General features: G+C 37.7%; 1 pseudogene; it reads right to left on the bottom strand.

Annotated features, from left to right (window-relative positions):
- Positions 1-2,149: 2,149 nt before the first annotated feature.
- On the bottom strand, positions 2,150-9,684 carry LOC149208376 (replication protein A 70 kDa DNA-binding subunit B-like; annotated as a pseudogene).
- Positions 9,685-14,367: the final 4,683 nt, after the last annotated feature.

Genomic DNA, 14,367 nt, shown 5'->3' with positions numbered 1-14,367 from the left:
AGTTGAGAAGAAGCTTGTAATCATACATTTGACCAATAAATCCAAAGAGGACCTAACCATTCAAGGAGGTCCTAGGAGATGTAGCCCAGTACTAGAGGGTGAAATTCTTGATCAGATTTGTCTTATGATTTTATCTGTGTATATTTATCTCCATTTCATTTGTTGTCCATGTTATTTAAGCAGCTAATTAACTCCTAGTTTTCTCACACATGGCACATAAAAGACATATAACTTGACACATAAACCTCTTGCATAACTGGGTAAATGAGACGGTCCTAAACATATGTTTTAACTAATGAGGGAGCTTGCATAGCATTTACAAGTTTTCCCAAGATTTTAGATGAATGGGAAATATTTTACTTGATTATGAAAAGATTGTGTGTTAATATTATCAGCTTGAAGCCGAAGGCTGTAGGATTCAGGATGCTACACTCTTCCTCTTCCTTAAGGGTTTTATGATATTATTCAAACTCATTCTATTCTTGGAGAAGAAATTATTTTGACACAATGTCTCTCTCTATTATCTTTGAAGTTCCTTTCAAGGAGGTTATATGTTGGATAATTATGGATGCATTATCCTCTTTCCTCTCCTTGACCAATTTCTTGATGGTTGTCTTTAAATATTTAATTTTCTACTCCCAGATTGTTATTGGGACCCTATATCCCATCTTCTACAGGAAGCTTTGACCATTTCTATGAAGCCATATTTTTTAATCCAAATGGGAGAAAATTAATACAAAAATGGCCCGTAATCCATGGATTGGATAATTTCAAGAGAAATGGGCTTGTGATCAGACCCTTCCCATAGAGAATTTTGTGAAGACACTAGAAAATCCTACAACAAGAGGGAGAATGCTACCAAAAACATGTTAAGGCGAGTTGCAATGTGTCTATGACATGTCCTTCGATTATTCCAAATGCATTTTTGAGTTGATGGCTTAATATCAATCATATCTAATGTAGAGATCAAGTCCTCCATGTTTTCTTGGAATTGATCTCTTACCACAGAACCTCCTTTATCTTCTCAATGGAAGAGAGCTATGTTGAAATCCCCCTAAGAATGTTGTCTTTTAAGCGTTTTAAAATTTTATTCACTGTGAAATACGTTTAAAAATCCAAAGTATGTTCTTTGGAACACACAAATTCCAGGCCCGCCAATACGTAGTGTGCACATCAATTACAGAAATATCATTTCAATGTTTTCTTCTATTGATTGTCATAATGGATAGAAGAGAGGATCTATTTACGTCACTGGCCACATTAATATTCTTCAACATCAATCAAATTATGGTGCTCATATTGGAAGTTGGACATGGTCGAATGAGTTGTGATAGTAACAAGTTCAGTTACTATATTTTCTCGTTGTTGGAGAACAATTTTCTGTTTGAATATGACTGGGAGAAGGATCTCATCAACAAAAAACCGACCAATGAAAGGTCTGCATTCTGAACATCGATGGCAGGGGATGAAAGGCATTGTCAAGGGATGGACACTGTAGTATATGTAAAAGATATTACATACAAAAACCAACAATCCCGATGCATAATTTTTCGACGTCACAATCAGGACCATCGTAGGAGGTCTCATCACCTCTATGCTCTTCACCAATGACGATGACTATCGACTGCTTTTTTTCAAAAGTGAAGAAACTAAATATGTTACTTGACATTCCAAGACCATCTCGAGAGGTAAAGAAAGTCCAATAATAAGTATCTGGTACTAATACTTATATTATGTCATTTTTTTAGAAATCCATACTTAAAACATCCCACCATGCATAGTGGGGAAAACACAGAAAGTAAATAAAGCCCACCTATTCTATTGAAAGGGGAATCCTAGTGAAGAACACACTGAAACGAAACAATCGTTCAAATCTAATGTTACAAGTGTGCAACAAGGTAATAACATGATAAGATTTTCTATAGGTTGGTTCAATTCTTGCCTACCTCTGATCCGCTTTTGCCTTGTATGGAGCCTCTGAAGGGAAAAAACAAAAAACCAAAAAAAGAGAGGAGACGAATAGAAGCTGCAGTAATGAAGATTACACATGTGACATTTTGTTAATGAGGAGATGCATCGACCACATCTAATTAGATTGGGTTTGCATGTTTCCATGCACTCACTCCAAAGAAATCAGAATCCACTAACTCTACACTTGGGTCTTCATTTTTGAGATTTCTTCTAACAAATACTTGCATTCACCAATCCAATCCACGGGGTTGCATGAACGAACTGTAATGCATTGCCTCATCTCATTCATGTATTCAGACTGTCCTACGCTGATACGAAGGATGTGAGGAACCCACATAGCCTTCTTAAGCTCTATCTGGTATGCCTTTTCATCCGCTTCCTTAGATCTAATAGCTGCAAGCTCATCTTCTGTATACTGAAGGATTTTCTCTACTTGGTCATTGAAAACAGAAATCCAGGCTTCACCACTTATGTCAAATGCCTTTACCACCATAATATACCTTAGGTTTCACTCAGTTTCATGCTTCTCACAACCTTCACACTACTAACCTGAGCCAATCTCTCCACTTACTTTCCGATTGCAAGTATTGCAAGCACAGTACCACATTGGTTGATCAGGCTTAAAAAAGATGATATATACTCTAACATTGAAGTCGTTTGGTTTTACTCACCTACTTAAGGCTCAATGATTTGGGAAAGAAATGCACGCTTAGAATACAAGGACTTGGAACCAACCCTGTTAGTTTGACAACGAATTTGGGTAAATGTAGTTAAACAGTTTTGTAACGAGTAATTTAGTTATGTAACGATAGTTATTCACATGAATATATCGAATGCTCATGTAGAGGTAAATTCATTCTTGAATAAAGCAGATATAAATTCAGTTTTATATTTCTTGGTCTTCTCCCATTTTCTTGCTATTCTTCCTACAATCTCTGCCATTATTTCAGCAAGTGGTATCAGAGCCTGGACGAACCCCTGCTGTGCGAACCTGTGATCAAACCCACCATTGTTAACGCTGTAGAAGAATTCTGCTGTGGACGGCATGAAGAATTCTGCTGTGGATGGCGTGATTTGAACCCCCTGGAGTCTGACGAATTCTGCTGTGGACGGCGTGAAGAATTCTGCTGTGGACGAGGTGATTTGAACCCCCTGGAGTCTGACGAATTCTGCTGTGGACGGCGTGAAGAATTCTGCTGTGTACGGCGTGATTTGAACCCCCTGGAGTCTGACGAATTCTACTGTGGACGGCGTGATTTGAACCCCCTGGAGTCTGACGAATTCTACTGTGGACGGCGTGATTTGAACCCCCTGGAGTCTGACAAATTCTGCTGTGGACGGCGTGATTTGAACCCCCTAGAGTCTAACGAATTCTGCTGTGGACGGCGTGATTTGAACCCCCTGGAGTCTGACGAATTCTGCTATGGACGGCGTGATTTGAACCCCCTGGAGTCTGACGAATTTTGCTGTGGACGGCGTGATTTGAACCCCCTGGAGTCTGACGAAGCTGTTGTGAGAGTGCCTGACAGCGTTGCTGTGGAAACAGTATACCACCGGAGGCTGTGGTTGCAGCGAAGGCTCGATCCCATTGCAGTATCGTGTGAACAGAGCCGCTGTCTCATTACAGTGTCGTGTGAATTGTGCCCAAACGTTGAAGATAAGGCGAATTGGGAGGCTGTCCAGCGAGGCATACGTGCTGTCAGCGTGAGTCCAAGACCTGCGTGAGGGCCTGCATAAAGTTGCAGAGGATTTGTGACAGAGCGTGAAATCCGGGTATTGATCGGAGTTTCCAGACTTGTTTTTTTTTCTTAGCAGAATTTTTTTTTAAAAAACAAAGGCTGAAGATTGAAAAGTTGTGGTTTTTATAAAAATATTGAAAAAAAAAAGGAAGGGTTTGCAGAAATTTTTTTAAAGACAGCAGCAGATTGAAAAGGTTGTTCAGAAATTTTTTTAAGACAGCAGAGATTGAAAAGGTTGTTGTTTTTTTTCCAAATATTGTAGAACAACATATTGAAAAGGTTGTTCAGAATTTTTTTTTTAAAGACAGCAAAGATTGAAAAGGATGTTGTTTTTACAAATATTGTAGAAGAAAAAGTTTGCAAGAGATTTGCAAGAATGTTTTGAAACTAGAAAAACAAAAGGGTTTGCAAGACACAAAGGATTTGAAACTTGTCTTTCTGTTTGAATTGGGGAGGTTATTTGTTTTTTTTAGAAAGACTGAAACCCTAGGAAGGAGGAAAAATGGCCAAGATGTCGAATGCAAGATTCGAGGTGGAGAAATTCACCGGAAAGAGCAATTTTGCTCTTTGGAAACTGAAGGTTAAGGATCTGCTAGTGCAACAAGGGTTGCACAAGGCATTAGATGGAGTAACTAGGAAACCTGCAACCATGACTACTACAGACTGGGAGGACTTGGATGCCCGAGCACTCAGTACCATCCGGTTATGCCTAGCTGATGAAGTTCTCTTCAACATTGTTGATGAGACTATGGCGTCAGGATTGTCGGGAAAACTTGAAAACCTCTATATGACAAAATCATTAACCAACAGAATTTATCTGAAACGACAGTTATACAGTCTTCGAATGAAAGAAGGTTCAAGCGTTGCAGACCATTTGAATGTTTTTAATACACTAATTTGTCAATTAACAGATATGGAAGTTAAAATACAGGAAGAAGATAAAGCCATAACCTTGCTGTGTTCTCTGCCTGAATCATGGGATCACTTCGTAACTTCAATTAGCTTCAGATCTGCTGATTCTTTGAAGTTTGAATCAGTCGTGGGAGCTCTTCTGTCTGAAGAAGTACGAAGGAAATCCAGCACTGAAACAGCTGCATCAGAAGCCATGGTCGCTAGAGGACGCTCAAAGGAAAGAGGAGAAAAACCAAGGGGATCTTCCAGGTCGAAATCGAAGGGCAAGAAGTGTAAGGCAAAATGTTGGAACTGCGTAAAGTTGGACACTTGAAGAAGGACTGTTGGAAATGGAAGGAATCCGAAAACCTGAAGAACGAAGCGAATCAGGCTGATTCAGGTATGGTAGACGAAGTTTTATCTACTGAAGAATTGTGTATGATAGATGAAACTTCACCTGAATGTAATGTCTCTCAGAGTTTTGATAGCTGGCTGTTAGACTCTGGTGCTTCGCATCATATGTGCCCACATAGAAACTGGTTTACTTCGTATGAAAATGTAAACGGTAGTTCTGTGTTTATGGGTAACAATATGTCATGTCAGACTGTTGGGATGGGAGATATCAGGATTAAGATGTATGATAACACAGTTAGGACATTAACTAGTGTTAGACATGTACCTGATTTGAAGAAAAATTTAATCTCTTTGGGAGTGTTGGATTCAGATGGTTATAAGTTTACAGGTCAGGATGGCGTCTTGAAGGTCTTCAAAGGTGCTCTTATGGTTATGAAGGCAGAAAAGGTCGGAAATCTTTACAGGTTAAAAGGAAGTACTCAGGTCGGTGAAGCAGCGGTTGCGTCAGAAAAGGAAGAAGCAGGTACTCGTCTGTGGCATCAACGTTTGGGTCATATGAGCGAGAAAGGTCTTCACATACTGATGAAACGTAAATCTCTTCCCGGTCTGAAATCCTTGAATTTAGATTTCTGTAAACATTGTGTGTATGGAAAACAGTGTAAACAGAGATTTAAAGTTGGCAATCATAATAGTAAAGATGTTTTAGACTACATTCATTCTGATCTGTGGGGGCCTTCCCCTGTTATGTCATATGGAGGTGCATTGTATTTTTTAACGTTCATTGATGATTACTCTCGTAGAGTTTGGGTCTATATGCTAAAAAGGAAAGCTGATGTATTCAATGTCTTTAAACAATTTAAAGTAATGGTAGAGAAAAGAACAGGCAAATCTATTAAATGTCTAAGAACTGACAATGGTGGTGAGTTCACTTCTGTTGAGTTTGAACAATACTGTAAGGATGAGGGCATTGTTAGACACAAAACTGATGTTTATACTCCTCAGCAAAATGGTGTTGCTGAGCGTATGAATCGGACTCTTATGGAATGAGCCAGAAGCATGATCAGCAATGCTAACTTGCAAAAGGAGTTGTGGGCAGAAGCAGTATCTACTGCTTGTTATTTAGTTAACAGATCACCTTCAGTAGCGATTGATTGTAAAATTCCTGAAGAAGTTTGGACAGGTCAGTCTTGTGACTATTCTCATTTGAGGATATTTGGCTGTGATGCTTATTCTCTTATTCCGAAAAATCAACGTTCAAAATTAGATCCAAAGTCAAAATGTTATGTCTTTGTTGGGTATGACTATGCAGTGAAAGGATATAGGTTGTGGGATCCTACATTGCGGAAGATAGTCATTAGTAGAGATGTAACATTTGATGAATCCTCTTTGTTAAAATCAAATGTTGAAAGAGTTGAATAGGAACAGGTATCGCCGTGTCAACGAGTTCAGTTGGAGGCTAGATCTTTCGGTGACAGTCGAAAGGAAGGAGAGACTTCTGGAGACAAAGGTGTTGAAGACACAAAGGAAGCCGTTGAAGCTTCTGAACCAGTGCAAGTTTCTGAACCAGTTCAGCAACCAGTCGCTCTGAGAAGGTCTACAAGGGAAAGGAAAACTCCCAAAAGGTATGAAGATTCTGCTTCATCTTTTGCTTTGGTTACTGAAGATGGGGAACCGTCTTGTTATCAGGAAGCGATAGATGATACAGATAGCGAGAAATGGAAAAAGGCTATGGAAGAAGAAATGGACTCCTTAGCCAAGAACAATACCTAGGATCTGGTAGAGCTTCCTGAAGGGAGAAGTGTTGTTGGATGTAAATGGGTCTTCAAGCTGAAACGGAAAGTTGATGGTAGTATCGAAAGATATAAGGCGAGACTGGTAGCAAAAGGGTATTCTCAGGTTGAAGGTATAGATTTTCATGAGATTTTTTCCCCAGTTGTAAAACTTGTTTCTATACGTACTGTGTTGGCACTAACTGCGTTGCTTAATCTTGAGTTAGAACAGTTAGATGTTAAAACAACTTTTCTACATGGTGATTTGAACGAAGAGATATATATGGAACAACCATAAGGTTTTGTACGAGGTCGCAGCAGAAGATTAGTTTGCAAGCTCAGGAAATCATTGTATGGTCTGAGGCAGTCTCCCAGACAATGGTACAAGAAGTTTGATTCCTTCATGGTGAGCCAGAACTTTATAAGAAGTGAGTATGATCATTGTGTGTACTTCAAAAGTTTCAATGGCATATTCATTATCTTAGCTTTGTATGTTGACGATATGCTTATTGCAAGCAAAAGCATGGAAGAGATCAACAGGTTAAAGGCTCAACTCTCTAGGGCGTTTGATATGAAGGATCTTGGAGCAGCAAAACATATCTTGGGCATGGAGATACACAGAGACAGGAAAAATGGTAAGCTTTGGTTATCACAGCAGAAGTATGTGGAGAAGGGACTTGAAAAGTTCTCTATGAATAATGTGAAACCTGTTAATGTTCCCCTAGCTTCCCATTTTAAGCTTTCTTCGGTTTTGAGTCCTAGAGCTGATGAATAAAAGCAGTATATGTCTCATGTACCATATGCAAATGCGGTAGGCAACTTAATGTATGCGATGGTATCTACAAGACCTGACATTTCACATGCAGTTGGAGTTGTCAGCAGGTTCATGGCGAATCCAGGTAAAGAACATTGGCTAGCAGTGAAATGGGTGCTTCGATATCTAAGAGGCACAAGAGATCATTGCATCGTCTTTAATGGTAGTGAAGGATCAGTCTGCGGATATGTAGATGCTGACTATGCAGGTGATTTGGACAAAAGAAGATCTACTACAGGTTACGTCTTTACTCTTGCAGGTGGAGCAATTAGTTGGATGTCAAAGCTTCAAGACACGGTTGCATTGTCCACTACCGAAGCTGAATATATAGCTGCTTTAGATGCCAGTAAAGAAGCAATCAGGTTAAAGGGTTTGCTCAATGAAATTGGAAGAACGCAGGAGAAAGTGAGTGTACTGTGTGACAGTCAAAGTGCTATTCACTTGGCCACAAACCCTGCCTATCACAGCAGAACCAAGCACATTGATGTGAGATATCATTTTCTGAGACATGTGATCGATGGTGGAAAAGTAGCTCTTAAAAAGGTCCATACACGAGAAAATTGTGGCCAGTTACAGTAGAGAAGTTGCGGTGGTGTTTAGCTTCTCTTGGCTTGCAGGAGAGATGATGAATGGGAAAATTGTTGTCAAGGTGGAGTTTGTTAGTTTGACAACGAATTTGGGTAAATGTAGTTAAACAGTTTTGTAACGAGTAATTTAGTTATGTAACGATAGTTATTCACATGAATATATCGAATGCTCATGTAGAGGTAAATTCATTCTTGAATAAAGCAGATACAAATTCAGTTTTATATTTCTTGGTCTTCTCCCATTTTCTTGCTATTCTTCCTACAATCTCTGCCATTATTTCAGCAAACCCTTGGAGTCCTGTTAGGAAGTGTGGATGCAATAGGTGCCATCGATGAGCCCTTTCCATCTATGTCATACCAGGAACGAAGCTTTTGAGCAACGGGGAGATCTGGGTTTATCATTAGAGTGCTTCTACCTGTAGTAGATAAAGATACTCCTGAGTAATCACTGACTTTAGCTGCCCTTACTACTACTATAGGATCATTTTCAGCATTGTCAAGCAACTCTTGTCCTTCTTTCTTTGCAATATTATTCCAGAGACTCACTACCACTATCTTCTTTCTTTCATCTGCAATTATAATATCACTCTTGGGCATTTCTTCATTTTCTCTCTTCCTCTTAATGCTTAGAATTGGTGATACACTCTGAACAACTCCTATGGCATTAACAAGGTCCCTTGAATTGACATATGGACCAAGCTTGTCAACCTTGACAAAGTTATGCTTATATTATGGAATATGGGTCCCTTCCTCAACTACTTCAACTTCTAAATTTGCATGCAAAGTCATCTCATAATAATTTTCTACTACCTTGAATTGTTTTTTTTCCACTCTAAGGGTTATTTTTAGGATATAATAGACCTTGCCCAATTCAAACTTATTCCAAACTTTTCTGCAACTTAATTAAACATAGTTTCCTGAATTTGAGTGCCATCTTCATCAATAAGCTCTACATTGCAAACACTACCTTCACCCCTAGCATTACAAAATGTGTGCAAAGGCCCCTTGTTGGTGACTTAGACCTTAATAGTCCAGTTGCCTGGATAGGGATTGAGAGAAACTAAAGGATAAATTCTGCATGCCATTCCCAATCATGCAGAAGGTTCAACATTCCCATGTTTCCCATGCACAATATGAGCGGAAGACTTTGAAACGGTTCCATATGTCTTGGATTTTACTTCAGGTTTCATGCACACGTTATTTCCTTGTTTCACTTTTAGTTCACTGATTTTAGCATCAAGTGTAGGTGAAAGAACTTCACACTTTATGACTTTTAATACCCTCTATGGCTGATTCTAAATGGTGTTGTAAGTATAATCAATAATACGAATAAGCCCTAAATTTTAAATCTTCCCAAATTTTACTTCGTCATCCATACTCGTTGGGAGCATTGCCTTGAGTCTCATCTTTCCATCGTTGGCGATAAATGTGACTCTAGTGTTGTTGCTCCCTACGGGCTTGAGATACACGAACTGCACAACTACATTAAATAGCTCAAAGGGTGAAGGATTTGCAATCACAACATCCAGGGTGCTTGGGGTAACCATTTCCTTTGCCATAGTGATTTATTTCTTATAATCTGGCACAAAATGGAGTAGGAACAACGACCGATCAACAATCTGTTGCCGACCGCTTTGCCGGGCGGAGGAAGTGTGGAGGGTGTTGGCAGAGGAGGTGCAGACGATGTTCAAGCCAATGTTGGGGGAATTCTGGATAAAATTCGGCCGAGGATTTTCAAGCCAGTGTCGAGGGAATTATGGCTAAATTCCAGTGCAAGGGAAATCACGCATGTAGTCTGCATTGAATGCTTGATTTTTCGTAGTAGTTGTAAAGGGGACACTGTTGAGATTTACGATCACTATTGAGGACGACAAATCTCAACAGTTTCACCAAGAGCAACCTCACAATAAAATGCATATCGGCATAATTATTAAAAAAAGGATAGATAATCACTTAGAAATAAAAACATGTTTAGTAAACTTGATAGAGATAAATATAAATTGGAAATATTATTCTCAAAGGGAAGATTAGTGACATCACTATAGATTTACTAGAAAATGCATACTTCAACAACACATGAATGTAACCTTATCCTAAGAAGCCATAGCATACATATCTCCTATGGAGTAACATGCCAATTATATGTTGGTGAGGCCTTTAATCACATCAATCAATGTTTAGTCCAACCAATTAGGATGCCCAAAAATATCAATAGAATTGAGAAGATGCCTCCTCTCCTTGATTTGTAATCATAATCCTATGGCCACATGAATCACCAACACAAATTTAATGAATAATAATATAGATTGTAAACATGAAATAACAATAACCTAGTGTGCATAAACAATAACCTAATTTCTTTAATGTCTTTCAACAATATTAAATAATGAGATCATAAATGCCACGAGATATCCTAGAGAAACATGACTTGGAAAAATTGTAGCTACTATATGCCAATATTCCTTTTCTTATTATTACTAGTGTTTTTTAAACAGTTACAAAGATGTATAGTTGTAAACACAAGAAATACAATTTATTATGACAATGTTGAACTAATTATAATAAGATCTCTTCCATGAACCAAAAAATTAGCTATTATCTAAGTCACTTTTTCCAGATTTTATATTTACAAAATATAACATTAACCCAACCTTTGTACAATTTTGGCTTTCTTATGTCCAACTCACTATTTAATCCTCCAACTAGCCTCCTCTAGTTAAAAATTTCCAATCACATTCCCTTTCTTCATTTTTCCTTATTTTATTATTGTGCATTTAAGAAAAGTGGAAGGCCACTGACCTAAAAAATGGGTTTAGCATGGTTCCCAATAAGTAATTATGGTTTCCTTTCATTTCCCACTTTTATGTTGTTTAGTGACAAATAAAAATGCCTTCCCTAGTCTTTGTAGATGACAACATTTTATATAGGAGACAAGAATTTTTTTTTTAGTCTTTGTCCCACCTACCACATGGAAACCTATTATTTGGCATGGAAACATCCATGAGCCCCTTTTTATACCTTTTAAACCTATTCACCCTTGTAAAGTATCATGTGGTTATAAGTAGAAGGTGCTCCCTTTAATCCTTTCGAGTCCCTAGCTCCCCTTTTAGTGGGGTTCCTAAAAGGGTTATCCTTCATAATGGGTTGTGGTAACTCCTATGGAGTCCTTGGTATAATATATATCTCATAGTATCATTGAGCCCTATGAGGGATCATCTCACTATTGTGGCTTCTTCACACAAAAGTTAGAGGGATGGAAGTAACAATTAATCAATTTGTTTCATGTTGGAATGGAGAATTTCCCTCTAGGAAGCCATCAATGAATGCCAAAAATCTCCTTGAGGAAGTGGGATAAGAATCTTTGGTCCTCATAATTTATGATTATTTCGAGAGAACCAAATGAATACTTGAAAAAATAAAATAAATGATCTCAATGTAAATCTATAAGAAGCAAACTCTAAGTTAGGCAAGAGGGACACTTGACTACAATGTAACTAGATTTTATGCTTAAGTAATGTTAGTTTAAAAGAAAATGATGGTCTAAATTAATATGGATTGGAAATAGACTTAAAAAGTTTTAATATAAATATCGTTATTTATGAGAACTCTATTGAGTGTGTTAGTATATTGTTGAGTGCATGTTGTCATTGATGTCATTATTGCATTGATGAGTGTATTATGTCATTGATCGCTAAGTGTAAGTGGTCTATGCTTAATGTCATGGATGAATTCGTAGTTTGAGTAGCCTATCCTTCAAGGCATTATTTATATAGTTTCTTAGTCCAAATGAGCATGAAATATGTATGGTTGGATCGAGTGTTCTGATACCTTTCCAATAATATATTACACTTCTCCTAACTCTATCAGAATGAGGAGAAAAATAAAGTTCAAGTGAAGCAGTTAAATCAAGTTTCAAACTTTGTCAAGGTTATGTAGAATCTAGGTATTTGAGCATCTAGGGATGCAATGAAGTAAGAAAAATTCAAAGAGCCAGATACTGGATACAATTTTACCTTTTTCCTTGCATTCAGACATCTAGGGGTGCAACAAAGAAACACCTAGCCAAAAATCCAGATACCAGATAAATTCAAACTTTTTCCTTGGATCTAGGCATCTAGGCATCTAGGGGTGTAATGTAGAGACACTTACCAAATAGCCATATACCATATTTCATCATCTAAGCATGCAAGTGGACCCCATTACACATGGCATGTGAGGTGGAACATTGTGGTAGGGCCAGTGGACATGGAAACCAAAGGTAGTGACATGTAGCACCCACTTTTGGCATTTTTGGGTGGCCAAGGGGATGTTTGGCATGTGACACATGACACGTGACATGGCAAGGCATGCCACACAAAGATAAGTGTTTCGTTTTGATTGGTCCAAGAAGCATCAACGTGGCAGACTCTGATACCTCAGGATTCACACCAAGAGTATGTTTTGCAAGGCTTTACAATGTTAAAATAGTTTGGAATTTTTAATGTTTTTGGAGTCTAGAAGAAAAGGCCATATCTAGATCTAGTCCAAAGTTGAATGGGTTAAGTGAAAATCCCTTGTGCATACCCATATCTCTACAACAATAGATTCAACAATAGCCAAAGGGGTCGATGAAAAGTTTTAAGCGAGAGGAGGTATCTAGGTAGCTTAGCGTCTAGGTGTGCAATAAGTTAGCTTCCAATGAAAAGCTTGCACACTGGATTCAAGCAGATTCGAGGAGCTTTATTCATGGTTCCAAATAGTACATGGTTATGTGCAAAAAAGTTTATCCATCCTAATCAACATTCGGGGATTAACCAATGCATGCATTTTGGTAAATTGCCAAAAGAGTTGGATGCCAAACATGTGAATTTTTTTTAAGCTTGTAGTTTCTAACCCTAGGTTAGAAGGAGGTTTGGTTCCAAGCCCTCAACGCTAAAGGCATTTGGTAAAGGGAAATTTTTCATTTAGGTATTTTCCTATTTTGGAATGTTGGTTGAAGACAAAAGGCATGGACACCGGAATTTTATATACAAAACTCGTTAAGCCCTCAATTCAAGTAGTTAGTCATATTTTTGATGTGTTTTAGAGCTCGAGTGCTAAGGGAAAAAATTTAATGGTTAAGGCATGCAAACAAGTAAGTCATTAAAAACTAAATATGCTTGATTTTTAGGCCAAAATATTGGAAATTTGTGGGTATAAAGAAAAGTTTAAACAATGTAAATATTGAGAGTTCTCATGCAATAACATCATAAGACTATTTTGGACAAGCAGAGTTGTGTTAGTTCATGAAAGGAAGCAATGTTATAGACAATTAAACCCAGTCAGTATGGTGGCCTCACTAATAAAGATCCCCTATTCAATGGAACAAACTATGCTTTTTGGAAAGTGAGAATCATGACATATTTGATGTCTCTTGGTGCAGATGCTTGACATGTAGTGTTGGATGGTTGTACACAACCAAATCTTTTGATCAATAGATATGACAAGCTAGATTTCATTTATACTACAAAATCCATGAATGAAATACTAAGTGGTATTTCCGAATATCATTTTGTTAAATTCATGCATTGCAAATCAACAAAGGAGATATGGGAAAAATTACAAAACAACCATGAAGGTGATGACAAGGTAAAGAAAGCTAAACTTCAAGTTCATAGAATGAAATTTGAAAGCTTAAAGATGAAGAAGATGAAAATGTAGCTAAATTTTTTCTTCGTATAGATGAAATAGTCAATACCATTAAAGATCTTGAGGAAATGGTTAATGAAGATTCAATAATCCAAAATGTCGTAAGATCTATTCCTTCTATATTTAATGCATATATTTCAACTATAGAATAGATGTAGGATCTAGATAAATTAACCTTGGATGAGCTTCATGGAATCTTGACTACCTATGAGATGAGGACTGCTAAAGAAAGATCAACATCAAAGGAAGTTACCTTCAAGGAAACAAAGAAACCACATGATGATCAAGAAAGTTCAACCTATGAATCTGATGAAGAAGAAGCAAAGTTTGTAAGGAAGTTGAAGAGAGGATTTGGTAAGTACAAAGGTATGTTACCTTTTAAGTGCTTAAATTGTGGTAAAGTTGGTCATTATCCTTCTAAATGTCCCTATAAAAAGGAAGAAAATGAATATGATGATAAAGAAAAGAGGATATCTAGAAAATTCAAGAAGGAGAATAATTACCAGAAGAAGAGTTTTTATTCTAAAGAGGACATTTGCTCCTTGGAAGATGATGATATTGGAAATAGTATGGTT

Source organism: Pinus tabuliformis, chromosome 1_2, assembly GCF_031772625.1.
Source record: "Pinus tabuliformis cultivar Carrire ecotype Pingquan chromosome 1_2, CPIR1, whole genome shotgun sequence".
NCBI lineage: Eukaryota > Viridiplantae > Streptophyta > Pinopsida > Pinales > Pinaceae > Pinus > Pinus tabuliformis.
Note: the sequence above shows the minus strand (reverse complement) of the source record. Positions and strands in the feature narration are given on the sequence as shown.